The 26,855-nt window shown below is 38.9% G+C and overlaps 1 long non-coding RNA gene across 1 annotated transcript; it reads left to right on the forward strand.

The window, feature by feature from the left end:
* Positions 1-1,788: 1,788 nt before the first annotated feature.
* LOC141369423 (uncharacterized) lies at positions 1,789-2,591 on the forward strand. Its single transcript, XR_012373085.1, has 2 exons — positions 1,789-2,076; positions 2,261-2,591. It is a non-coding gene; the product is annotated as an uncharacterized lncRNA (long non-coding RNA).
* The last annotated feature ends 24,264 nt before the right edge of the window (positions 2,592-26,855 follow it).

The raw sequence follows: 26,855 nt of genomic DNA on the forward strand, positions 1-26,855 counted from the left end.
TAATTTCCCCCCTCATGTGTTAGCACACTTGAAAACTATGAAAAACTAAAGAAATTTTCACCTAATGACTTATAGCTAAATTAATCTTTCTAAATGTCATTGGAGATATAATTTTGTCTGTGAGTGCATTTTCTTAACCATTTTCTTTTTAATCATAAACATTTATAGGTTGGTGTGGTTTGAAGTAAAATTTGTATTTCTTCTATTATTATAATTATGCACATTTTATTTGGTTTTAACAGGAGATTTTTGTCAATGGTGTGAGGATGCATCCTCTATTCAGGGTCATGTAAATGTTAATGATAATGGGAAATATGAAAATATTAAAATTTGAATTTATTTTGAAAATTTTATGTTCATATAAACTTTCTCTTTCTTTTAATTTTCAGTTGTGTGATGAAGTTGACGAATGCATTCATCAACTGTCAGCTTAAGCCAGCGCTTCAGGGAGGGCTTTACCAGTCTTGTGCCAAAGGTGCTTCACCTTGTGCAAAAAATGCTCCACTTCCCAAAATCTACAAAGCAAGAGTTGAGATGCTTGCAGAAGATCTACCAGATGCTGACCAATTTGTTCATTTGTAATGTCTTATGCTCATCAAGGCTTAATATTATTTTTAAATAGGGTTGGGGATTCAAATTTTTTTGCAATTTGATACTTTTGTTTGTGGTTTCGATTTGATTTGCTTTCAATTCAGTCCAATATCGATTAGTAATAAAAAAATTGTTTTGCGGACATTAAATGTATTTGGTGTGCTGTCACTTTAAGACCCACATTTAATGCACGGATCAAATATACAGGTACACATGCATTTCCTGAATAGTTTACATTTACACAACAGACTACGTCTACAAGGATAATTGCATAATTTTGAATTAATTTTTGTGTATTTGTCCGTTTTTGTAAGAGCAAGAAAACATCAACCTAGTATTTGTGCTCTGTCGGAAGCCTTGAAATGCGAACTTCTCAAACGTGCGTTAGATATGTATTTGTCGTCCTTGCTTAAATATTAAAATTGTCAAGGCCTAAAACATGCAAATTATAAACTTTCGTGACAAGGCACTGGCCTCAAGAGGGCAAGTGACACTTCTGTCAACTGTCCCAAACATTGTTCACGTGTGAAACTATTTGAAATCAGTTTATTACAAGTAAATTTTACTTGAGAATATTTTATTAAAGTTACTTTTTTTAACGTTAAGTTACTGAAAACAGCTTCTTTAAAATTAACTAGCATTTTACTGGAAAATCTTACACCTCATTTTATTTTCACTGCAGATATTATTAACTTCTAACAAATCCCAAATATTTATTGTGAAGATATTTTCTCTTAATAAATAAACCATCTCTAGTATCATGCTGAACTGACTAATAAGTTTAGTGATTATAAAATTAGCATTCTGTATTTGCTTTCTGAAGAATAATTTAATACGTTTTTACAATAGATGCTGACTTTCGTGCGACTCTCACATCCTTAAAGAGAAAGCAGAGAGATTCTTCACACTGGGAGAGGTATGGTACAGTTTGTTAAACTTGTAATGCTCTGATTGATACATTCTGTTCTGATAAATGGTGCATTTTTTACTAATAGATGTTTAACCTTTTTATCTTACAGTGTGATGCTGATACTCCATACCCAACTATACAGTTGGTTGAAACTGACTGGAAAACGGCTTTCTCCAAGAGGGTTTAAGTTCTTGTCAAAGTGGATTGGGTGGAGGTGTGTCAGGGAATGGGAGTTGAAGAAGGGATACAGTAATTGCAGCCTTCAGTGCTTACTATGTTTACACTGACCTTCTCAAGATCATTAAGGTGGGTGGCAAGCCCCTTCCAACAACTGTCACCCGAATGATCAGTATCCTGTGCTGAACATGCCACAACATTATTGATGCACAAGGTGCAGAAGAAAAATCTTCACCTTAATGAAACTAATTCAACATGTTAGTATGGTTCACAACCACGGACCAAATTTCAATATCATTTGTGGACTAAATAGCTATAAGTCATCTTTTACTGTATACGAGTCTTTCAGACGTCATGTCTATCATAAACACAGGAAACTTGAAAGTGAAGGGTTCAAGGTAATAGTAGATGGTATTAAACAGACTATTCACAGCGTATAATTACCAGTGGTGTATGATTCACACTTTCATGCATACACAATCAAGTTGACCCTGAGTGGAGTTTTATAAAACCAGGGCAAGAGATGGACTTCAGGCCCTTGACACATACTCTCTTGATGATAAAATGTTTGTGATCCTCAAGAATATTTAAAAAGTTCAAATTAATTGTGTAGTACATGTGCAGTTGTGTGAAATGTGTGGTGGTGATAAAATGTTTTTAAAAAAAATGTAAGAGTATAAAGTTAATGAATTGTGTACTGTTGTGGAAAAAACAACTGCTTTGGGATTTTAAGAAAAGAAAATTTGAGACTTAGTACTGTTTTGAAGTACTGTTTACTTTAATGTTATGCTTTATATTAAAAAAGAAATGACATGTTGTACTTTTGAAAAAAAAAGCTTTACATGTGATGCTTGCTGTTTAAAACTGTATATGTCATGACGCTTTGGGAAATTAAAATATATATATAATTGTTTTTGTTGTTTCAGTAGTGCAGCGTCATTTGTTTACCTTTGTTACTATAGTGATATGACACCGGCGCATGTCTGAATCAGGAAGTAGATCGCTGCGCGGTTGTCAGTAGCAGCGGGGAGCAAGCTCGCTCAGTCATCCGTTTTTCAGGCGATCGCTTTTTCCTCTTTCTCTTTGCTAAAGCAACGTCTGTGAGTATTATTTATGTAATATTATTATAACGCGTATTTTCATCCTTTGTGAGATTATTGAGTTGGCTGAGTTAGCTTTATGTCTATTACTGCCTATTGTTTAATGGCTCGATTACGTTTCTCATATCACGCTGTGTAAATAATCCGCGCTGTTTTTCGTGTGATTTGTATTTGAATTCAGTATTAATATACTCATTTTATCTCATTTGTATTGTATTACAGTTTTACAATATTCCCAGTAAATTTTATGGAAATGAATCATCCGTGTCCTGGAGTTTCTTGGGAGTGTTTAAGCTGAATGGAGTGTAGTCCATGACAGTAAAAAGACGGCAACGCAGCTAATGAGGATCACGAGGATCGCCATCTTACGGAGCAATTCAATAACAAGAGATAAGTGGCTAACTCGAAAAAACGCCCTGTCAGAAATAGTTTTCTTTTCCTGTTATTGACAACGCTGTGAGTCACAATGTCACAACGAAGCAACAGTAGAATAGGGAACGAAGATATCCAGTCAGAAACTGTGCGTTCAAAAAATAGTCGTTTCTCTGGTGCATCGTCCAGCTCTAAGATTAGTATGGCTGTTGCCATGGCAAAGGCAAAGGCTGAAGCAGCACAAGCTAGAGCAGCACACACGCAAAAGGAAATTGAACTTAAAGTGGAGCAGGCTCGTGTTCAAGCTAGTCTTGATGCATTAAAAGTTGAGAAAGAAAAGGATGCCGCCATAGCAGAGGCTAATGCCCTCGTCGCCGGTTTACAAGATATGGGTTTTGAAGTATGCAGTAAGGTTAGCAGCCAGGTTCCTCAATCGGTCAAAGACCAACGAGTCGCCGATTATGTGTCGATACAAGCCAGTCTACGCAGCAAAGATTTGACAGTCAGAAGAGGTAGCGATTATGCTTTGCCAACACTGCATCCTCCACAATCACAACCTAATAATGCCATCTTATCGGCACCTCACCTACTTAACGCGAGTCAAAACGAAGCTGCTGCTTCCGCAGACATTATGCTGCATCAAACTCATCAAACCAGTCGAGCGCCTCCACAGCAAAGCTACAATCAACCGCTTAACTCCTTTCCAGTTCCTCAGTGTGGTGAAAGTCTTTCACAACGGAACCTAAAAGCGGATCCCTCACCTCCTGCGCGCACGCATGCTCACAAGACACATTATGGAGCTAGCTGTGACCATTCTACATCCACTGGAGATCTCATCAAATACTTAGCTCGTAGCAGCCTGGTGACTTCAGGTCTAACCGCATATGATGACCAGCCAATGAACTATTGGGCCTGGAAAACGTCATTCCTGAATGCTATTGCTGATTTAGACCTGTCTGCTGCAGGAGAACTCGACCTCCTCATTAAGTATTTAGGAAAAGATTCAATAGAACAAGTAAAAAGAATTAAAACGGTCAACATCAAGGATCCAGCAATTGGATTGCGCATGGCATGGGAACGCCTTGACGAAACGTATGGCTCACCAGAGGCCGTAGAGCAGGCTTTGTTCAACAAGCTAGAAAACTTTCCGAAGGTTACAACGAAGGATCCTCAAAGACTCAGGGATCTTGCCGACCTGTTGTCAGAGCTACAAGTTGCCAAAGAAGACGGCTACCTTGCAGGCTTGTCATATTTGGATACCTCCAGAGGTATTAAGCCTATTATTGAGAAACTTCCATACAACATGCAAGAAAAGTGGCTTTACCTTGGCACACGATATAAGCAGGAACATTTCGTTAGCTTTCCACCTTTCTCCGTGTTGGTAGACTTCATCGCCACAGAGGCAAGGGCTCGCAGTGACCCAAGTTTTAATTTCTTTATGCAAGCTCCAGTAGAGAGAAAGAGTAAGTGGGAGAAACCTACCAAGTCATCTGTATACGTTCACAAGACACAAGTCTCAGGAACTGCTAAGGACGATTGTAGGGAAAGCACGGAACGTATTGATCCTAACAAACAATGCCCTCTGCATAGAAAACCTCACCCTCTGAAGAAATGCAGAGGCTTCCGTGAGAAAAACATAAATGATCGCAAACAGCTTTTGAAAGAACATTACATCTGCTTTCGCTGTTGCTCCTCCACAGACCATTTAGCAAAGAATTGCAATGCTGAGGTAAAATGTACAGAGTGTGGGAGTACGGCTCATGCGACAGCACTTCACCCCTACCCACCTGCCTGGAAATCTAAGCCGTCCTCTTCGACTTCAGAAGACGGTGGGGAGGAGGAAAAAGCGGAAGTCCGGGAGGTCATGTCAACGTGCACTCAAGTATGTGGTGAGGGTATGAGTGCCAGAACATGCGCTAAGATCTGCCTTGTTAATGTGTTCCCTGATGGCTGCAGGAAGGAGTCAAAGAGGATGTACGCCATACTAGACGAACAGAGCAATCGCTCTCTGGCGCGGTCAGAGTTCTTCGAGATGTTTAAGATCTCTGGAAGTTCTTACTCATATACCCTCAAGACTTGTGCGGGGTGTTCAGAGACGGCGGGGAGGAGAACCAGCAGTTACACTGTAGAGTCGGTGGACAAGAAAATAAGCATTCACCTGCCTATACTCCTGGAGTGCAACCAAATACCTAACGTTCGCAACGAGATTCCCACGCCGGAAGCAGCCTACCATCATGCCCACCTGAAGCGCATTGCTGACAAGATTCCGCCTTTAGATCCGGATGCCAAAATTCTCCTCTTACTGGGCAGAGACATCTTACAAGTACACAAGGTACGAGAACAGATAAGTGGCCCAGGAGATGCACCGTTTGCGCAAAGGCTTGATCTAGGATGGGTCGTCGTTGGTGATGTGTGCCTTGGAGGTGCTCATAAAACACAAGAGGTGAGAAGCTACAAAACCGCCATCTTAGAAAACGGTCGTACGAGTTATCTTCAACCATGCAACAACCAGATCAGAGTGAAAGAGGTATTTGGTCCGGCATCTAGACCTCAACATAATCCACCTTCAACCTCCATCTGTGGTTCAAGGATGCTCAGTGGAGACTGCTTAGGGCACACTATCTTTGCCCAATCTCCTGACGACCATAGACTTGCTCCATCTATGGAGGATCTGGAGTTTTTGAAGATAATGGAAGCTGGGTGCTATCGGGACAGTTCCAGAAGTTGGGTGGCGCCTTTACCCTTTCGGTCGCCGAGACAACGGCTGCCTAACAACAGGAAACAGGTTTTTAAACGTTTCGTCTCGCTCCAGCGCTCCTTGGAAAAACGTCCAACCATGAAAGCCGATTTTCTAGAGTTTATGGAGAAGATGTTCAAGAAAGCACATGCTGAAGTCGCCCCGCCAGTACAGCCTGGACAAGAGTGTTGGTATCTACCCCTGTTCGGTGTGTATCATCCAAGGAAACCAGATAGGATTCGTGTGGTCTTTGACAGCAGTGCATCATACGAAGGAGTGTCACTCAATGATATCCTGCTCACTGGTCCTGACCTTAATAATAGTCTGCTGGGTGTTCTTATGAGGTTTAGGAAGGAACAGGTGGCAGTCACTGCTGACATTGAGCACATGTACCACTGCTTTCTTGTCAAGGAGGACCACCGTGATTTTCTCAGATTCCTGTGGTACAGGGACAACGACCCTACCTCTGACATCGTAGACTACAGAATGCGGGTTCACATTTTTGGGAACAGTCCTTCGCCTGCTGTTGCAGTCTACAGTTAGCGACGGGCGGCTAAGGAAGCAGAAGCCGACTATGGTAGCGATGCAAGAAGATTTATCGACCGTGAATTCTACATTGACGATGCCTTGAAGTCCTTCAGCACAGAGGAAGAGGCCATCAGCGTCCTCGGGCGAGCACAGAAAATGCTTGCAGCTTCTAACCTCAGGTTACACAAAATTGCTTCAAATCGACCGGCAGTCATTGAAGCTTTTCCATTTGAAGATCGCACGAAAGACATCGGTAGTCTAAATCTCTTTGTTGATGATCTGCCAATACAACGTAGCCTTGGATTGTTCTGGAACATGCGAACAGACACCTTCATGTTTCAAATTGAAGAGGACCAGAAGCCATTTACTCGCAGAGGAGTTCTTTCAACCGTAAACAGCCTCTACGATCCTCTAGGATTCCTCGCTCCCATCACGGTTCATGGAAGACTGATACTCAGGGAACTGACTAAGCAAGCAGAGGATTGGGACGCACCACTTCCCAAAGACATGGAGACTGAATGGACTAGGTGGAAACGATCACTCCGAGATCTGGAGGGACTCCAGATACCACGCCCTTATACGTCATTCTCCACCGCAGGTGCTCTAAGAAGGGAACTATGTATCTTCGCAGATGCATCAGTTAAGGCGATAGCCGCCGTAGCCTACATCAAGGTCACAAGTCACCAAGAACAATCTGAAATTGGCTTTGTTTTTGGGAAGGCGAAGCTGGCGCCTCAGCCTGATTTAACCATTCCAAGACTTGAGCTTTGTGCGGCTGTGCTCGCCGTTGAGATTGCTGAGATGGTAGTTTCAGAGATGGACACAACATTCGACTACATCACTTACTACACCGATAGCAAGGTCGTATTGGGATACATCCAGAACCAGTCAAGGAGATTTTGTGTCTACGTACACAACAGGATCCAAAGAATACGACAATCACCTTGTTTTGGCGTGTGGAAATACGTTCCTACACACCTCAATCCAGCTGATATTGGGTCAAGAACTGTGACTTCAGACATGCTTAGCAGCACTACTTGGCTCAAAGGGCCAACCTTTCTTTCTGATGTATCTTTGCATTCACTTAAGTTTCAAGAGGCTTACGACCTTGTTGACCCTGACACAGACTCTGAAGTGCGTCCCCAGGTTGTGGCGAGTTTCACTCATGTTACCAGAGATGTAATACATCCACAATGCTTTGAACGCTTCTCCAAGTTCAGCACTCTCCTAACAGCCATAGCTCACCTCATCCACGTGGCCCGTTCTTTCACCCACTCTACCCAGGATGAATGTCAAGGGTGGCATGTCTGTCGACCAACAGAAGATGAGTTGTTGAGAGCCCAAGTGTGCATTGTGAAGAGCGTCCAAAACGAGTGCTATTCGGAGGAACTTAAGTGTATCAACTCAGGATCCAACATTCCACCGAGCAGCAGCCTTTGGAAACTGCACCCCATCCTGGATCGAAACCAACTTCTTAGAGTAGGAGGTCGTATTGAGCAGTCGGATTTGAGTATGAACGAGGTGCATCCTATCATTGTTCCTGGCCGGCATCATCTAGCCACACTGCTTGTGTCTCACTATCACGAAGCAGTGAAACACCAAGGAAGGCATCTTACCGAAGGTGCCATTCGAGCGGCAGGATTCTGGCTGGTGGGAGCTAAACGCTGCATCAGCAGTTTGCTTCACAGATGCGTCACTTGTAGAAGACTGAGGGGACAAATGGAACATCAGCAGATGGCAGCTCTGCCACCAGAACGGCTACAGGTAGCACCTCCTTTCACCTATGTAGGTGTCGACGTTTTTGGACCTTGGGAAGTTGTCTCACGCCGTACAAGAGGAGGAGTCTCCAACTCTAAGCGATGGGCTGTGATGTTCTCTTGTATGTGTTCGAGGGCAGTCCACATCGAGGTAATTGAATCCATGAGTGCGAGCAGTTTTATCAATGCCTTGAGGAGGTTCTTTGCAATCAGGGGCCCCGCGAAGCAGATCCGTTCCGACTGTGGAACTAATTTCATCGGCGCTTCACGTGAACTGGAGATGGATCAGTCGAATCCAGGTTTCAAAAGAGTTGAAAATTACTTGAACACCCAGAGCTGCACATGGGTATTCAACCCACCCCACGCGTCTCATATGGGAGGCGCGTGGGAACGAATGATTGGCATTGCCCGCCGAATATTGGATTGCATGTTGCTTGAGCAGGAAAGGTCTCGTCTCTCACATGAAGTCCTGACCACCTTCATGGCCGAAGTGACTGCAATCATGAATGCTAGACCGCTCATCCCAGTGTCATCGGATCCGGAATCGCTTCTCATTCTCACTCCAGCCATGCTTCTGACCCTCAAGACAGGTTCTGCACCTCCTCCGCCAGGAAACTTTGAGGAAGCGCATCTCATCAGAGAAGAGTGGAAGCGAGTTCAGGCCTTAGCGGACATGTTTTGGAACAAATGGAAACATGAATACCTCAGCACGTTACAGCTTCGGCACAAGTGGCAAGGAAAGAGACCGAATCTCCAAGAAGGAGACATAGTTCTCTTGAAAGACAGTCAAGCAAAGAGAAATCAATGGCCTAAAGGTATCATCACAAAAACCTTTCCTGGAGAAGATGGATTGGTTCGGAAAGTTCAAGTTGAAATTGTCGAAAATGGAACCAGAAAGGATTTTTCTCGGCCTGTTACAGAAGTGGTTTTGCTTTATTCTCCAAAAACTGATTCCGTTAATTAATGTGGACTCTTTGCAGACCCCAAGCGGGGAGTGTCATGACGCTTTGGGAAATTAAAATATATATATAATTGTTTTTGTTGTTTCAGTAGTGCAGCGTCATTTGTTTACCTTTGTTACTATAGTGATATGACACCGGCGCATGTCTGAATCAGGAAGTAGATCGCTGCGCGGTTGTCAGTAGCAGCGGGGAGCAAGCTCGCTCAGTCATCCGTTTTTCAGGCGATCGCTTTTTCCTCTTTCTCTTTGCTAAAGCAACGTCTGTGAGTATTACTTATGTAATATTATTATAACGCGTATTTTCATCCTTTGTGAGATTATTGAGTTGGCTGAGTTAGCTTTATGTCTATTACTGCCTATTGTTTAATGGCTCAATTACGTTTCTCATATCACGCTGTGTAAATAATCCGCGCTGTTTTTCGTGTGATTTGTATTTGAATTCAGTATTAATATACTCATTTTATCTCATTTGTATTGTATTACAGTTTTACAATATTCCCAGTAAATTTTATGGAAATGAATCATCTGTGTCCTGGAGTTTCTTGGGAGTGTTTAAGCTGAATGGAGTGTAGTCCATGACAGTATATTTAAAAGTGTATTAACTTTTGATCCTGCTATGAGACATTTGTAATACAGTGCTTAATGTTCATATGAAAAAATGTGAGTTTTTTTTTTAATATTTAATAAATGTAATGGAACAGCATTTTGGCCTTTTTAATGTGCTGTACAGTCTAGAGTACAAATTTGCCATTGTAAGGTACAAAAGGCTTGTCACTGGGGCAGTACCCTTAAAAGCACAAATTTGCACCTTTTATGAAGGTACATTATGGTACCATTGGAGTACAGGGTACAATTTAGTCACCAAAGGTACATTTTTGTCATTGAAAGGTACAATCAGCAAGGGTACTTATATGTACCTATGGGAAAGGGTACAATTAGTGTACCTTTGAGGGTACTGCCCCAGTGACAAGCCATTGTACCCCAAAAGGTACAAATTTGACACCTTTTTTCTGACAGTGTAGATAAATACATACATACATACATACATACATAGATAGATAGATAGATAGATAGATACATAGATAGATAGATAGACAGACAGATGGATAGGCTAGTATAGAGAGATAGGCAGACAGCCAGATAGCATAACGTTAGCATATCTTCATGTAGAAAGTAAACAAACAATTAACATACTCGTGCATGCTGGCTTGAGGGGGTCCATGATCCTGCCTGAAATGGGTGTAACTTTATGCGATCTTCAGCACAAACGGTTTTGGCAGCATGTCTCTAATCCTGGAAGGTGAGTGAAGCACGTCACGTCTGTTCGCGGGGACCAGCGACCCAAACGCACTCACTTTCTTACAGCCAGTAGCGGAATGGCAATCGAGAGAGTCGGGACTTTCCCGGTGGGCCGATCTGATAATAGCTATACATTTCGAGTTATATTAGCAACACCGTCTGGCGGCGTGATGTGCGGCCGGTTCCCGCAGCCCGCTGGTCAAACTGAGCAGCCTTTCTGCTCAACAAAGTATATAAAAGTGCTCAACCTGTTCGGCAGGTCCAAACATGTACAGGATTTATAAAAATACGGTGATCAATGAGCGGTTCCTCCTCAAATGGCATAGTCTGTCGTGATGTAAAAAGCCGCCGAACGCCTGTTTATTACAGTATGTATGCGGTCGGATCCGAGTATGCTGCAGCTGCTGCATATAAAATGATCGTGTGATTCGTTATAATCGCATAAACAATATAACAAAGCATCCTTTTATTTCACAAAACAATATATTTGAGATATTATTTGATAGACTAGTAAGTGTGGATTAAGGATGTTTAAAAATCTTTAGCCTGGTGGTCAGGACATGAATGGATCAAATCAGCAGATTTGCGAAGTTTTATTTATCTCCACATATATCATAAATAATAATTAGCAAGGTAACTTTGCAGTATAACACATTATATATTTCCTACGATGTATATATGATTTCCAAATTACATACGTAAGTATTAAACAGCAATAAATGTCTCATCTATCTCTATAGCTCTGGCTGAGTCTTTCTCCACTTCTCCCCAACGTGACGTCATCGCAGAATTGCGTTAAAAAAAACGTTAATACCAAAAACGTAAAAAAAGTGGTCTTTAAGACCATTTTTGAGACATTTTAAAAATTATACACATATCTTGAGTGATTTATGTACCCATTAATCGACAGTGGTGGTTAACCTGCAACACACACTTTAAGCGGGGCAACAGATTAGCTGTCCATAAAGAACCCGCGGATCTAACAGTAGTTCCGCATTACATTAATTATTTTGCACGCAAGGTTTTTTTTATTTTCATACCGTGTATTCTCCGTTTAAATTCACGCACCGAAACGCGACCCCCGTACCGATTCGGTTCGAAACGAATACATGTACAGTTCCACCCCTAACGGACAGACACCTGTATGAATCTTTTGGTTTAAATCAATGCATTTGAACATTTATCAAACCTGGAAACTTTTTTGACTTCAATGCTTGGAATCATGTTTAATACATTTACATTTTTGTTGATTTGACACTGAATAATTTGATCTAGAGGCAAACTGCATCGACTGTCAAATGACTAGCTAATCTGGAGTTCATTTAAAAAAAAAATTAAATCAGTCTGACTGGAATATGTTTGATCCGTATGGCAATTGTATAAGGGTGCATTTTATAAAAAAAAAAAAAAAAGAAATAGTCTCACTATGTGAAAAACCCTATCTGAGTCATCATTGCTTCTTTGCCTCAAGCCTTTATGACACTTGTTGAACCAGTAAGTGTCTGTTATGTTCAGCGAATTGTTTTTCAAAGCAATTAGCTCAGTTGGTTTGAAGTGTTTTTTCATCACTGCTTCTGCCTACAGATGTTCTGGTGCTGAGTGTTAATTGTTGATATGCTTATCCAGTCTTGCTGGTTGATTCTGCTTTTGTTGTTTCAATGACATTATGCATACATTTCTAAGAGTTGGAGAACATACAACGTACTCTAACTCTAGATCAGTGTTCTTCACTCCCAATCCTGGAGAGCCGGTGTCCTGCAGAGTTTAGCTCCAACCTTAATCAAACACACCTACCTGTGATCTTCTAGTGATCATGAAGACATTGATTAGCTTGCTCAGGTGTGTTTGATTAAGGTTGGAGCTAAACTCTGCAGGACACCGGCTCTCCAGGGCTTGGAGTGAAGAACACTGCTCTAGATAGCAGTGTTGTAATATTTATAGTGTTAAGAAGTTGCAGTTTACTTTGAGTTACAGTTTTTTTTTGTTGCTAACAAGCATTGTTCAATACTGAAACCACATTTTTTTAAACTCTTCACACAGTCAGTGAAACAGAAGTCAGTGCAGACCATTTTTCATTGCTTTCAGACAAAATGCATTCAGTCACCACACTTTTCAAAATTCAGGAACTCTTTTCCCATTATTACTCCACAACATGCAAAGTACTATGTATTTTCAGCACATTTTTCTAATGCTAACACACTGCTTTCAAAATGGTTAAAAACACATTCAAAACAGAATGATGGCAAATTCCACGCATTTATGCAGTAATTATTTTAAAATATTGTCAAAAAATCATTACACGCTAATTGCAATTTTAGCTGAAATCCCACCCAGGTGTCCTGCCTCAGTCTCATTACCATAATTTAGTAAAAGGGGGATATTTTGGAACTGAAATTGTTGGCAAATATGGATCAAAGTATTATTACAAATTAGTAAATCAATTCAGAAAAGATTGTTCAAAAATACATTGCCAGAGACGACATCAGATCTGATTTTGATGAGAACTTTTGGCCAAATGCAAGTTAGAGAGCAGACTGGAACCATCAGTGTAATTTACCATGGTGACTATACATGTTGTTACAGTAATGTGGAGAATCTTTTTTATTATCATTTCAGCCCTGGAGATTTTTTCATCTTTTGAATATAATTGTCAAATACTATATTCATATAAAAGAAATACGTTTTAGGGGTGCACCGATAAATGCCGATATACACTAATAATCTGTGGCCGATAAATGCAGTTCTAAACGTAGGTTTGGGAGGAGCCTAAACATTCAGGCCTGTCAATCATCATCATCATGGGCGTATATAAGGCAGCCTTCAGGCCTCCCTGTCCAGCTGCATTATTTTCCGGCATCCCTCCTCCTCCCCATCTCCTCCTTCAGGTTCGCTCTCTCTGAAGGTTCAGAGCTCAGGTACAGAGCTCCCTTCGAGGACAGAAAGCCAAATTTGTTTACCATTAATCATTAAGACCTGAATGCGCAGGCAAACTAGTGAACTATTCTGAATCGCACAGCCGATAATATTCACAGCTATTTCATGTACTACGGCTTTTGATCAGTAAGTTCTTATCGATCTAAAATCACCGTTAGTTTGACTTGTTTATAACATGCATTTAAAAAACCAACACTCGTCAAACATAATCATTATACATATTCTTTCTTATCATGAAATTAACTGAAAAGGTTTGAAGAACAGCAATATAAATATATCCTTAAGCCATTTCCTGGAGCTGCATGTCGCTAGGTTCCCAACTTTTGTGATTTGTCTGGAGTGAGATTTCTCCCCAAACATGCGTATGCAGCGGCATACTGGAATTTTTTTTGCTGCCGCCACCACAAACTTCGTATCTAAACCTACACAGACTACATTAATTTCCAAATGTTTGATATTTTTGTTTTGATAAGTTTCTCGATGGTTGATGATTAACTAAGGTCATAATCTATGATGTTATGCATAAGTGAGGACTATACATGGCATTGCATTTATCGTCAACTCATGATCTGATTCAGTTGAGTTAGTAAACTGAGGTTAATACACAGATGAGGTTAATACATGGTTTTCTTTTTTGTTTGCATAAAAGGTTAATAAAACAATGCAAAGTGCTTATATTCAGGAAATTACTATATATTGGGCCCTTAGAATGGTCCATTAACCTACTGTCTGTCATAAGAATTTTGCTTTGGCTAATTTTACTGGGAAAAAATGGTGGGAAAGTTTCTTCATTTATTTACTGTATATAGGTGCTCACAAAAAGTTTTAAAAAGTGCCATGTAAACTAGAACCAAATAACTGAATATGTGAACATAGGCTACTACCTTTCTTGCTTAACGTTTACACATGTTTATCATCTAGGTCAGGTGTAACAAATAATCATCTTTAAGCTTAACTGCTGTAAGATATAATGCAAGGTTAAATTGTAAACTTCTCACATTTGATTTACGGTTTGTTAATGAAGAAGTAATTTTAGTAACATTTGTTCAGGAAATCAAAATTCCATGATAAACCTTAAACTTACCTCAAAAGAAGAGCTCAACACTAAGTATTTTTGGCAAAAAAAAGTAATTTATTTAAAAGTATATATGGATAAATCCTTTTGTACAAAGTTACAGAAGTTACAGTCAGGACCAGTGAGTGATTTTCTCTTCGTCTTTTGTTTAACTTTAATGACTTCAACAGGTATACTGTTTATTAGGCAGACTTTGTTTAGACCTAATGCAATAAAATGTTTACATTCGGAATCGGTTAAGACATAATCAGTTGTTTACCATGATACTCACTAAGACAGCTACATTCACAAATGTTATGTGAATTTGTCTGTTTAAGCCAAAAGACGAACATGGGCTTACTTAAAGGGACCATTTCATGAAAATGAGACTTTTTCCATGTTTAAGTGCTATAATTGGGTCCCCAGTGCTTCTTTCAACCTAGCAAATGTGAAAAAGATCAACCCATTAATTTAGTTTTGGTAAACCATTCTCTACAAGCACATTAAAAAATAGGTCGTTGAAATTTGGCCCTCTTTGCTATAATAAATTATTTATATGGTATTTTGAGCTAATTCTTGTGCTATGGCCCCTTTAAACTCTGTGCACTCGCGCTACCTGTGGATGAAGCGTTGTGCTGCGCACGATGCGTCAGGTTTTCAAGTTCAGGGCTGTGAATCTAATCATTATACAGCTTTATAATAGTCAGCGTTTGATTACTTACATCTGTCTTGCACTTTCACTTTCTGAGGAATCGTGCAGCTGTCCTCCTTTGAGTTGCACCTTTGTCTGTGATTTGATTCGTCATCTGGGAATCATTTTAACTTTATCTTACTTAATGGGGCGCAGCGCAGACCTCTTGGCATGGGACATCACACCACCGTGAGATTGATTTAAAAGCATACAGAGTCACTGTGGAATCGGTCTCGCGGTGCTAAGACGTCACATGCAGATCGGTCTGCACGGCGCCACAAGAAGCTAAATGAGTGCTGAGTGTTGGGTTAAATAAGACAAGTGTCCGAAAATTACAGAGGTCCGTACCTCGGGGACCTCAATAGTGGGTACGGCTATGCACATGAGTGAAAAAAATACAGCAGAGAAGCATGTCTATTTTAGCGTGAGATTTCTATTTTGAGCTTGAGATTGAGGCTAAATGCGTGACTGTCATGCCAGATGCGTGAGAGTTGGCAATGTTGTGGTTTTCCTTTTCCTCAAATGAAACAATCTTCAGTCTTAGGTTTTGATTTCAAGATATAGACTTTTATTTTCCGGACAAAAAAAGGGGCTGAGGCCGCCCTGGTGAATCCCCCCAGAACAACAGACATTATTTTTGAACGTATAAAAATGTGTTTGGGAAAGTCTTATACTGTTCCAGCTCCCCCCTACAACATATTAATATGATTAATAGGTTAATTTTTATTTTATAACTAAACAGAAAGGTCTTTATGATTTAAAAAGAAAGCATTCAAGTGAACAGTACTAAACAGTAGCGAACTTGAAGCAAAAATAAATTTCAGCAAATGCAAACTTCAATCAAACATAGTAAGGCAAGGCAAGGCAAGTTTATTTGTATAGCACATTTCATACACAAAGGTCATTCAAAGTGCTTTACATAGAAATGAGAAAACAAAAATCAAAGATACATGTATTTAAAATATCAATTAAAAGAAAATAAATGTGATTTTAATAAAAACTGTTTAAATGTGTGAAAAAGAATAAAACGGGAATAAAAGTATAAAACAGTTAAAATATGAATAAAAACAAGAGAAATAGAAAATAATTAAAATAGTGCATATATAATATAGTGCAATCAGTTCGGACGCAGCATAGTGCTCATTCAGTAAATGTATAGCTAAACAGATGTGTTTTGAGTCTGGATTTGAATGTGTCTACTGTTGGAGCACATTTGATCTCTTCTGGAAGCTGGTTCCAGCTGCGACTGGCATAAAAGCTAAAAGCTGACTCTCCTTGCTTTGAGTGAACCCTTGGTATTTCTAGCTGATGTGATCCTAATGATCTGAGTGATCTGATAGGTTTGTATTCAATGAGCATATCAGCAATGTATTGAGGTCCTAGTCCACTGAGTGATTTATATACCATTAATAATACTTTAAAATCAATCCTAAATGTAACTGGTAGCCAGTGTAGCGACCTGAGGACTGGTGTGATATGTTCATATTTTCTGGTTCTGCTCAGAATCCTGGCAGCAGCGTTCTGAATGAGCTGGAGCTGTCTAATGGTCTTTTTGGGAAGGCCAGTGAGGAGGCCATTATAATAATCCACCCTGCTGGTGATGAAAGCATGCACAAGTTTCTCTAAGTCTTGTCTGGAAACAAAGCATCTAATTCTTGCGATATTTTTGAGATGATAGTAAGAGGTGAAGTATAGCTTTAGCCTACAGAAATGCTTATTGCATTAATTTTTAAAAGTGTGCGAGGTCCGTGCACGTCCTCTGCTAACAACACAGAAATAACTAAAAGCTAGCGGCTAAACGAGGATTAAATATTAATGACGTTGAGTTTATTGTTTTTATTATTTATATTCACAAAACTTATCAACAAAACATTGATTAAAATTAAGAGACAAATTATATGAAACGAAATTCATTTTAAAGTAGCAAACAAAACTTAAATTAAACTCGAAAATAATGTCTGACCCATTACAATTCTCCCTCCATATTTGCCTTTACAACGCCCTATATGACGTTTAAAATTACAGTATATCTTTCGTAATAAGCTAACTAAATTTAAACAAAACATAAACAAAATTACAACAATTCAAACTCAACAATACTCAAACATAAATATCAAACAGACATTATCTATAAGGATACATGTTAAAACAATCTGATATAGCGTTTATAATAGCTGGTTGGTAGATGTTTACTATTTTTGGCAAAACCTCCATTGCAAACCCCCATTTACCTGAATAAAAATAATTTTTACTTTGAAAATGATGCGCTGTCACGTTAACATCAGCTGTTCGTTTACATAAGACTCCGTCTTCATTCATTTACACTCAGCGCAACGTCTGAGTTCTCAAACTAAAACAGGGTCTTCATCGTTTGCGAACTAATCCGTTTATGAGGGTCGAAAACGGTGGTGTAAGTGTAGATGAAAGGCGTAAACGTAGCAAAAGTAACACGTTTTAAAAGATAAATGCATTAATGTAAACATAGCCTTAATAGAAGTCTAGAAACAAAGTATTAAAGTATGTATAGCCATGTCACTCATCTCATTACACTAGATAACTGGATACAACTTATTGTATAGTTTAATAATGTATTTTGATATACAAATTAATTACGACCTAACTATAGGTATTTTTAACTAACTGCTGACCAGCTTAGGGAATCTCTATGGCTATTTTATAAGACATATTGCTGAATCAGTATGTTGTTTTTCTTGTTAATTGAGTCTTTTTGGGTAGCCTATCTTATGCCTAGAATTAGTCAAGGAGGTTGATTCTTATAACTTCCTTCAAAGTTTGATTTATGAATTGTGCATAATGACATGTGCAACAAATGCATATAGGGTGTCAGACTCATAACTTTGCATAACTTAATGTTCAGGTTTTATGGTTTGGGTCAACCTGTGGCACAGCTTTAAAACTGAAACTTATACAATCCTACCAGAGGTCCAAAATGTCATTGAAACACCAGTGGCTTTGCTGTCATCAGGATTAAACATGTTACCCCTCGAACCCTCCCTCCCAACAGAGCCTCCCCACAAAACAAATACCAATTTAACCCCTGTACATATACTAAATATATTCTCATTATTTTTTAACACATCTATAGTTATGCGCTGGTACAGAGTTAGACTCTTTTGACTCCACACAGAAACAGCAACGCGTGCGGCATGACATAAAGAACATCCTGGTTCTGTTGTTTTCGGTCTTCATTATTCTTTTTTATGCATTATAGAAGTATCGGATCGGGACTCGGTATCGGCAGATACTCAAAATCAATGATACTCAAAATCAAATGTGTGTGTGTGTGTGTGTGTGTGTGTGTGTGTGTGTGTGTGTGTGTGTGTGTGTGTCTCATGAATGCTTTCACGTATTGAAACCAAACTTTGTACATGAACTTGGGACTGCAGTGCGAGGATGCACAAGATAAAAAACATTCTAAAATTTTACATTTCACAAATCACGTTAGTGACCGCACCAGAGCAAGCACACTTTTGCGGTTCCTCTGGAAGCGCATTTTCTAGTTAAGTGTGCTTGCAAAAGCACACTTGTTGTTCTTCTTAAGTTTTATTAAGTGTGCTTGCAAAAGCACACTTATTGTTCTTCTTAAGTTTTATTATTATTATTATTAAGTGTGGTTGCAAAAGCACACTTATTGTTCTTCTTAAGTTTTATTATTAAGTGTGCTTGCAAAAGCACACTTATTAAGTGTGCTTGCAAAAGCACACTTGTTGTTCTTCTTAAGTTTTATTATTCTTATTATTATTAAGTGTGCTTGCAAAAGCACACTTATTGTTCTTCTTAAGTTTTATTATTAAGTGTGCTTGCAAAAGCACACTTATTGTTCTTCTTAAGTTTTATTATTCTTATTATTAAGTGTGCTTGCAAAAGCACACTTATTGTTCTTCTTAAGTTTTATTAAGTGTGCTTGCAAAAGCACACTTATTGTTCTTCTTAAGTTTTATTATTCTTATTATTAAGTGTGCTTGCAAAAGCACACTTATTGTTCTTCTTAAGTTTTATTAAGTGTGCTTGCAAAAGCACACTTATTGTTCTTCTTAAGTTTTATTATTCTTATTATTAAGTGTGCTTGCAAAAGCACACTTATTGTTCTTCTTAAGTTTTATTATTCTTATTAAGTGTGCTTGCAAAAGCACACTTGTTGTTCTTCTTAAGTTTTATTAAGTGTGCTTGCAAAAGCACACTTATTGTTCTTCTTAAGTTTTATTATTCTTATTATTATTCCCGGGTAGATTTTTTGTGTCAGCTCTAGCGACCAGACCGTTTGACGCAGAGACACCGTTCAAACTTTAAAATGTTCGGGCAGTACCGGTGTAAGTTGCTTGAGAGGATGAAGTCACAGATCCATGTCGTTCGGCCGCCATATTGGAAAGAACACAAAACCTTAAAAAAGTTTCACAGGTCACAAATTTTGTCCAAACTTCATGAAATTCCACGTACGCGATCCTTGGACCGAGCCTCACAAAAGTTACTAGAAGGATTTTTGATTTTCGGAAGCGTTTGCGCGCCACAGCCCAAACTAAATGTGCGTCAACGCCGCCAAAACAGGAAGTAGTTCAAATCTCAATATGTCTGTAACATTTATTAACCAAAAATTTTATATGAACTCTTTACTCCAATGTGAAGATGCCCAAGATAAAAAAATATTGCAGTAACATGTCTATATTATGTTATTTTCACTTTAAAATGTCCAATTAAAACCTGTGTAAAAAATAAAAAAGGTCATTAGCCTTTACCAGTAGAGGGCAGCCTTTACGTTCAAACGTGTTTTTTAGACCGAATGTAAAGATAGCGGCAGCCATCTTTAGAAGCTAAGCTAACAGGCTATTGCTCCGTGGAAAAGTTTGAATAACAATGGCGGGATGTAGTTTTAAGGTTTAAATGGCAAAATGGAATTTAAAAGAGCTTTTCAGAGAATCGGTGTTCCTTTAAGAGCCACAATACAGCGAAGAGCTGAGGAAGAGAAAGCAGCCCGGAGAAGAGGCGACACCCTCAGACTCTGCTGCGAGCCCGTGGAGGACTCAGTAACCTCGGCTGCCACCCAATCTTCGTATCGTATATGGACAGATTCCTGGATACATATTTTTAGAATCGTAAACTTCATCTTATTCACTATACAGTATGCGGTTTCGGACGCAAAACTGCAAATGGATTTTATATTCTGAATGATTGAATAAAAGCGAGCTATCTGGAGAACGTGCATTTTAACATACAGGTAGGAATTATATGATTCAGACATATTTTAATCCCTTTCTTTTATTTCAGTGATATATGGCACGACAAGTTTAATTCCATTTTTCATCAATGTAATACATTGTAAACGTATTAGTTTGTAAAGACGTCAGTTTCGCGTCCTCGCGTAGCAGTGATCGTTTGGCATCGGTATTTTAATTAATTACGAAATTTGTATTTTATTTTTAAATTGCTATCTTGTGTTTCTGGCGCATTCGCGGATTAATGAATCATTTGAGTCGTTTTCATTACAAAGTGTTGCAAATAAATGAGTCTTTTGAGTCGACTCTTTACAAAGCGAATGGGCCAAATGTTTTAAAGTGGTTCGCGAATCAGTTTGAATGAATTGTTCAGATCGCTTCAAACACGGAATCGTCCGAAGCTGTTTTACTCGTAACCTATGTAGAAACACGCAGAATATAACCAGTGTTGGGTGACGTGGAAATTAATTTACCAATCTTTTAACTAAAAGCAAAACTTCACACATGTACCCGCCATTACATACGCGCGACCGCCGACCTGTTCGTCGTCAGACACAGTTAAACGCGTGCAACCTCCAGAAACACTGTAGCACAGATTGAAGAAAATCCATGATCCATGAATTCGATGATTGACGTCTGATTCGCTGTTTAATGTACTGTATGATGTAAGTGATTCTCACAAAACACACGTGACATGACAACGTAAGAAAACATGAGTTTTGTTATAGTGTAAACTGTCAATGTCCTCAGACCATCTTAGGAGATTCCAACTTTATACATATACAAAACTGTTGTCAGTTTACTTGTCTGATGTTTCAGCTACAAGCTACATCAACATTGAGACTAAAGTTAATTTGTTAATTTGAAATGCTTGTCTATTCTGTGCTTGTATTCTTTTTCTGTACTGTTGGTGTATGTTGCAGTTTTACGCATACTGTAGAAGTGCCCTTCATAAGTATTCTTCTGTTTGTTGTGGAGTCAAGAAATGTCTAAACATTAAAAGATGAACATGAGACAAAAGTACAGAATCTGTCACATTATTTTTTTTAATGGGCACTGAGCTGTGTCCTGACTGTTTACACATGAAAAGCATAAAATATGTAGGATCAGTTTGATTCACTTATGTGCATTTGTGTACAATACACATAAGTCAGCATTTAATGCTGTTGTTCTTTGTTGTTAAAGCATGTATGTGTTGAAACATAAACAAAGGTTAATAAAATGTGACATTCTAAACTTCTGGCATACTGATATTTATCTTACCAATTTCTGGTCTCCACATCAAACAGAAAAAGCTTGTCTTTATTGTTCTGATACTTATGGAGGGCACTGCGTGTGTGTGTGTGTGTGCGCGTGTGTGTGTGTGTGTGTGTGTGTGTGTGCGTGTGTGTGTGCGTGTGTGTGTGCATATATCTAGATTTATTTTTTCATGAGTAACTAGTAACTCGCTACTTGAGTATTATTTTCATTGCATACTTTTTACTTCTACTTGAGTAATTATTTATTTAGTTACTTTTACTTTAACTTCAGTAAAGTTTTTGGCTACTCTTTCCACCTCTGTTAAAATCTTCATGAATCTAGGCTGAGTTTGCCACGTTGAAGCCTAAATAATCAGACAGATAGTAAGTTAATCGCCCATCGCTCACAGCCCAGCACCTGCACCACTGCATGCGTATCGCGCTGACAAACATACACCTGATTTTACTGCCCTGACGAAATCTAAAAGTATAATTTCTCTTATTAGAAGCTAGCCTAATGTTTGCCAGCTATTAAAATGGCGGTTGTAGTTTAAATAGAGGTCGTGAAATAATTAGCATTGACAAAAAACTGCATAAAACAATGTTATGTTCCATATTATAAACTTTTGGTTATGTGTACTTAAGTGAGTAAATAAGTTAACCGCAAAAACTAAATGTGCGTCGACGCCGCCAAAACAGGAAGTAGTTTATCTCAGGAACGCTTTCACGTATTGAAACCAAACTTTGTACATGAACTTGGGACTCCAATGTGAGGATGCACAAACTAAATCGGCGGCACCAGAGCAAGCACACTTTTGCAGTTCGTCCCGAAATGCATTTTCTAGTTATTCTTATTATTATTATTATTATTATTATTATTCCCGGGTAGATTTTTTGTGTCAGCTCTAGCGACCAGACCGTTTGACGCAGAGACACCGTTCAAACTTTAAAATGTTCGGGCAGTACCGGTGTAAGTTGCTTGAGAAGATGAAGTCACAGATCCATGTCGTTCGGCCGCCATATTGGAGAGAACACAAAACCTTAAAAAAGTTTCACAGGTCACAAATTTTGTCCAAACTTTATGAAATTCCACGTACGCGATCCTTGGACCGAGCCTCACAAAAGTTACTAGAAGGATTTTTGATTTTCGGAAGCGTTTGCGCGCCACAGCCCAAACTAAATGTGCGTCAACGCCGCCAAAACAGGAAGTAGTTCAAATCTCAATATGTCTGTAACATTTACTAACCAAAATTTATATATGAACTCTTTACTCCAATGTGAAGATGCCCAAGATAAAAAAACATTGCAGTAACATGTCTATATTATGTTATTTTCACTTTAAAATGTCCAATTAAAACCTGTGTAAAAATAAAAAATGTCATTAGCCTTTACCAGTAGAGGGCAGCCTTTACGTTCAAACGTGTTTTTTAGACAGAATGTAAAGATAGCGGCAGCCATCTTTAGAAGCTAAGCTAACAGGCTATTGCTCCGTGGAAAAGTTTGAATAACAATGGCGGGATGTAGTTTTAATGTTAAGATGGCAAAATGGAATTTAAAAGAGCTTTTGAGAGAATCTGGTGTTCCTTTAAGAGCCACAATACAGCGAAGAGCTGAGGAAGAGAAAGCAGAGAAGCCCGGAGAAGAGGCGACACCCTCAGACTCTGCTGCGAGCCCGTGGAGGACTCAGTAACCTCGGCTGCCACCCAATCTTCGTATCGTATATGGACAGATTCCTGGATACATATTTTTAGAATCGTAAACTTCATCTTATTCACTATACAGTATGCGGTTTCGGACGCAAAACTGCAAATGGATTTTCTATTCTGAATGCTTGAATCAACGCGAGCTCTCTGGAGAACGTGCATTTTCACATACAGGTAGGAATTATATGATTCAGACATATTTTAATCCCTTTCTTTTATTTCAGTGATATATGGCACGACAAGTTTAATTCCCTTTTTCATCAATGTAATACATTGTAAACGTATTAGTTTGTAAAGACGTCAGTTTCGCGTCCTCGCGTAGCAGTGATCGTTTGGCATCGGTATTTTAATTAATTACGAAATTTGTATTTTATTTTTAAATTGCTATCTTGTGTTTCTGGCGCATTCGCGGATTAATGACTCATTTGAGTCGTTTTCATTACAAAGTGTTGCAAATAAATGAGTCTTTTGAGTCGACTCTTTACAAAGCGAATGGGCCAAATGTTTTAAAGTGGTTCGCGAATCAGTTTGAATGAATTGTTCAGATCGCTTCAAACACGGAATCGTCCGAAGCTGTTTTACTCGTAACCTATGTAGAAACACGCAGAATATAACCAGTGTTGGGTGACGTGGAAATGAATTTACCAATCTTTTAACTAAAAGCAAAACTTCACACATGTACCCGCCATTACATACGCGCGACCGCCGACCTGTTCGTCGTCAGACACAGTTAAACGCGTGCAACCTCCAGAAACACTGTAGCACAGATTGAAGAAAATCCATGATCCATGAATTCGATGATTGACGTCTGATTCGCTGTTTAATGTACTGTATGATGTAAGTGATTCTCACAAAACACACGTGACATGACAACGTAAGAAAACATGAGTTTTGTTATAGTGTAAACTGTCAATGTCCTCAGACCATCTTAGGAGATTCCAACTTTATACATATACAAAACTGTTGTCAGTTTACTTGTCTGATATTTCAGCTACAAGCTACATCAACATTGAGACTAAAGTTAATTTGTTAATTTGAAATGCTTGTCTATTCTGTGCTTGTATTCTTTTTCTGTACTGTTGGTGTATGTTGCAGTTTTACACATACTGTAGAAGTGCCCTTCATAAGTATTGTTCTGTTTGTTGTGGAGTCAAGAAATGTCTAAACATTAAAAGATGAACATGAGACAAAAGTACAGAATCTGTCACATTATTTTTTTTAATGGGCACTGAGCTGTGTCCTGACTGTTTACACATGAAAAGCATAAAATATGTAGGATCAGTTTGATTCACTTATGTGCATTTGTGTACAATACACATAAGTCAGCATTTAATGCTGTTGTTCTTTGTTGTTAAAGCATGTATGTGTTGAAACATAAACAAAGGTTAATAAAATGTGACATTCTAAACTTCTGGCATACTGATATTTATCTTACCAATTTCTGGTCTCCACATCAAACAGAAAAAGCTTGTCTTTATTGTTCTGATACTTATGGAGGACACTGCGTGTGTGTGTGTGCGCGTGTGTGTGTGTGTGTGTGTGTGTGTGTGTGTGTGTGTGTGTGCGTGTGTGTGTGCATATATCTAGATTTATTTTTTCATGAGTAACTAGTAACTCGCTACTTGAGTATTATTTTCATTGCATACTTTTTACTTCTACTTGAGTAATTATTTATTTAGTTACTTTTACTTTAACTTCAGTAAAGTTTTTGGCTACTCTTTCCACCTCTGTTAAAATCTTCATGAATCTAGGCTGAGTTTGCCACGTTGAAGCCTAAATAATCAGACAGATAGTAAGTTAATCGCCCATCGCTCACAGCCCAGCACCTGCACCACTGCATGCGTATCGCGCTGACAAACATACACCTGATTTTACTGCCCTGACGAAATCTAAAAGTATAATTTCTCTTATTAGAAGCTAGCCTAATGTTTGCCAGCTATTAAAATGGCGGTTGTAGTTTAAATAGAGGTCGTGAAATAATTAGCATTGACAAAAAACTGCATAAAACAATGTTATATTCCATATTATAAACTTTTGGTTATGTGTACTTAAGTGAGTAAATAAGTTAACCGCAAAAACTAAATGTGCGTCGACGCCGCCAAAACAGGAAGTAGTTTATCTCAGGAACGCTTTCACGCATTGAAACCAAACTTTGTACATGAACTTGGGACTCCAATGTGAGGATGCACAAACTAAATCGGCGGCACCAGAGCAAGCACACTTTTGCAGTTCGTCCCGAAATGCATTTTCTAGTTATTATTATTATTCCCGGGTAGATTTTTTGTGTCAGCTCTAGCGACCAGACCGTTTGACGCAGAGACACCGTTCAAACTTTAAAATGTTCGGGCAGTACCGGTGTAAGTTGCTTGAGAAGATGAAGTCACAGATCCATGTCGTTCGGCCGCCATATTGGAGAGAACACAAAACCTTAAAAAAGTTTCACATTTCACAAATTTTGTCCAAACTTCATGAAATTCCACGTACGCGATCCTTGGACCGAGCCTCACAAAAGTTACTAGAAGGATTTTTGATTTTCGAAAGCGTTTGCGCGCCACAGCCCAAACTAAATGTGCGTCAACGCCGCCAAAACAGGAAGTAGTTCAAATCTCAATATGTCTGTAACATTTACTAACCAAAATTTTTATATGAACTCTTTACTCCAATGTGAAGATGCCCAAGATAAAAAAACATTGCAGTAACATGTCTATATTATGTTATTTTCACTTTAAAATGTCCAATTAAAACCTGTGTAAAAATAAAAAATGTCATTAGCCTTTACCAGTAGAGGGCAGCCTTTACGTTCAAACGTGTTTTTTAGACAGAATGTAAAGATAGCGGCAGCCATCTTTAGAAGCTAAGCTAACAGGCTATGGCTCCGTGGAAAAGTTTGAATAACAATGGCGGGATGTAGTTTTAATGTTAAAATGGCAAAATGGAATTTAAAAGAGCTGTGAGAGAATCGGGTTTTCCTTTAAGAGCCACAAAACAGCGAAGAGCTGAGAAAGACGGAGAGCAGAGAAGCCCGGAGAAGAGGCCACAGCCTGAGACTCTGCTGCATAGAGCCCGTGGGGCACGCAGCACCATTGGCTGGCACCCAAGCTTCGTATCGTATATGGACAGCGGAATCCTGGATACATATTTTTAAAATCCTAAAACTTCATCTTATTCACTATACAGTATGCGGTTTCGGACGCAGCCTGACTGTGTGAATACGGTATTTAAAAACTATATATATATTGAGCATTATTTGATACTAATATTTCTCAAATACGTTTGTGCAAATGGATTTTACATTCTGAACGGTTATGAATCAACGCGAGCTCCTGGAGAACGTGCAGTGTCACTGTCACATATACAGGTAGGAAGACATTTAGACATCTTTTAAACCCTTTATTTTATTTCAGTGATATATGACAAGTTTAATTCCCCTTTTCATCAATGTAATACATTGTAAACGTATTAGTTTGTAAAGCGTGAGTGGGTCGTCCTCGCCCAACGGGCAGTGCTTATAGCCGCGATCGGTTCGGCGTCGGCTCTATGACAGCTACATTGTTTATGGTTTAAATGATTGT

This window comes from Misgurnus anguillicaudatus, chromosome 14 (genome assembly GCF_027580225.2).
Source record: "Misgurnus anguillicaudatus chromosome 14, ASM2758022v2, whole genome shotgun sequence".
Classification (NCBI taxonomy): domain Eukaryota; kingdom Metazoa; phylum Chordata; class Actinopteri; order Cypriniformes; family Cobitidae; genus Misgurnus; species Misgurnus anguillicaudatus.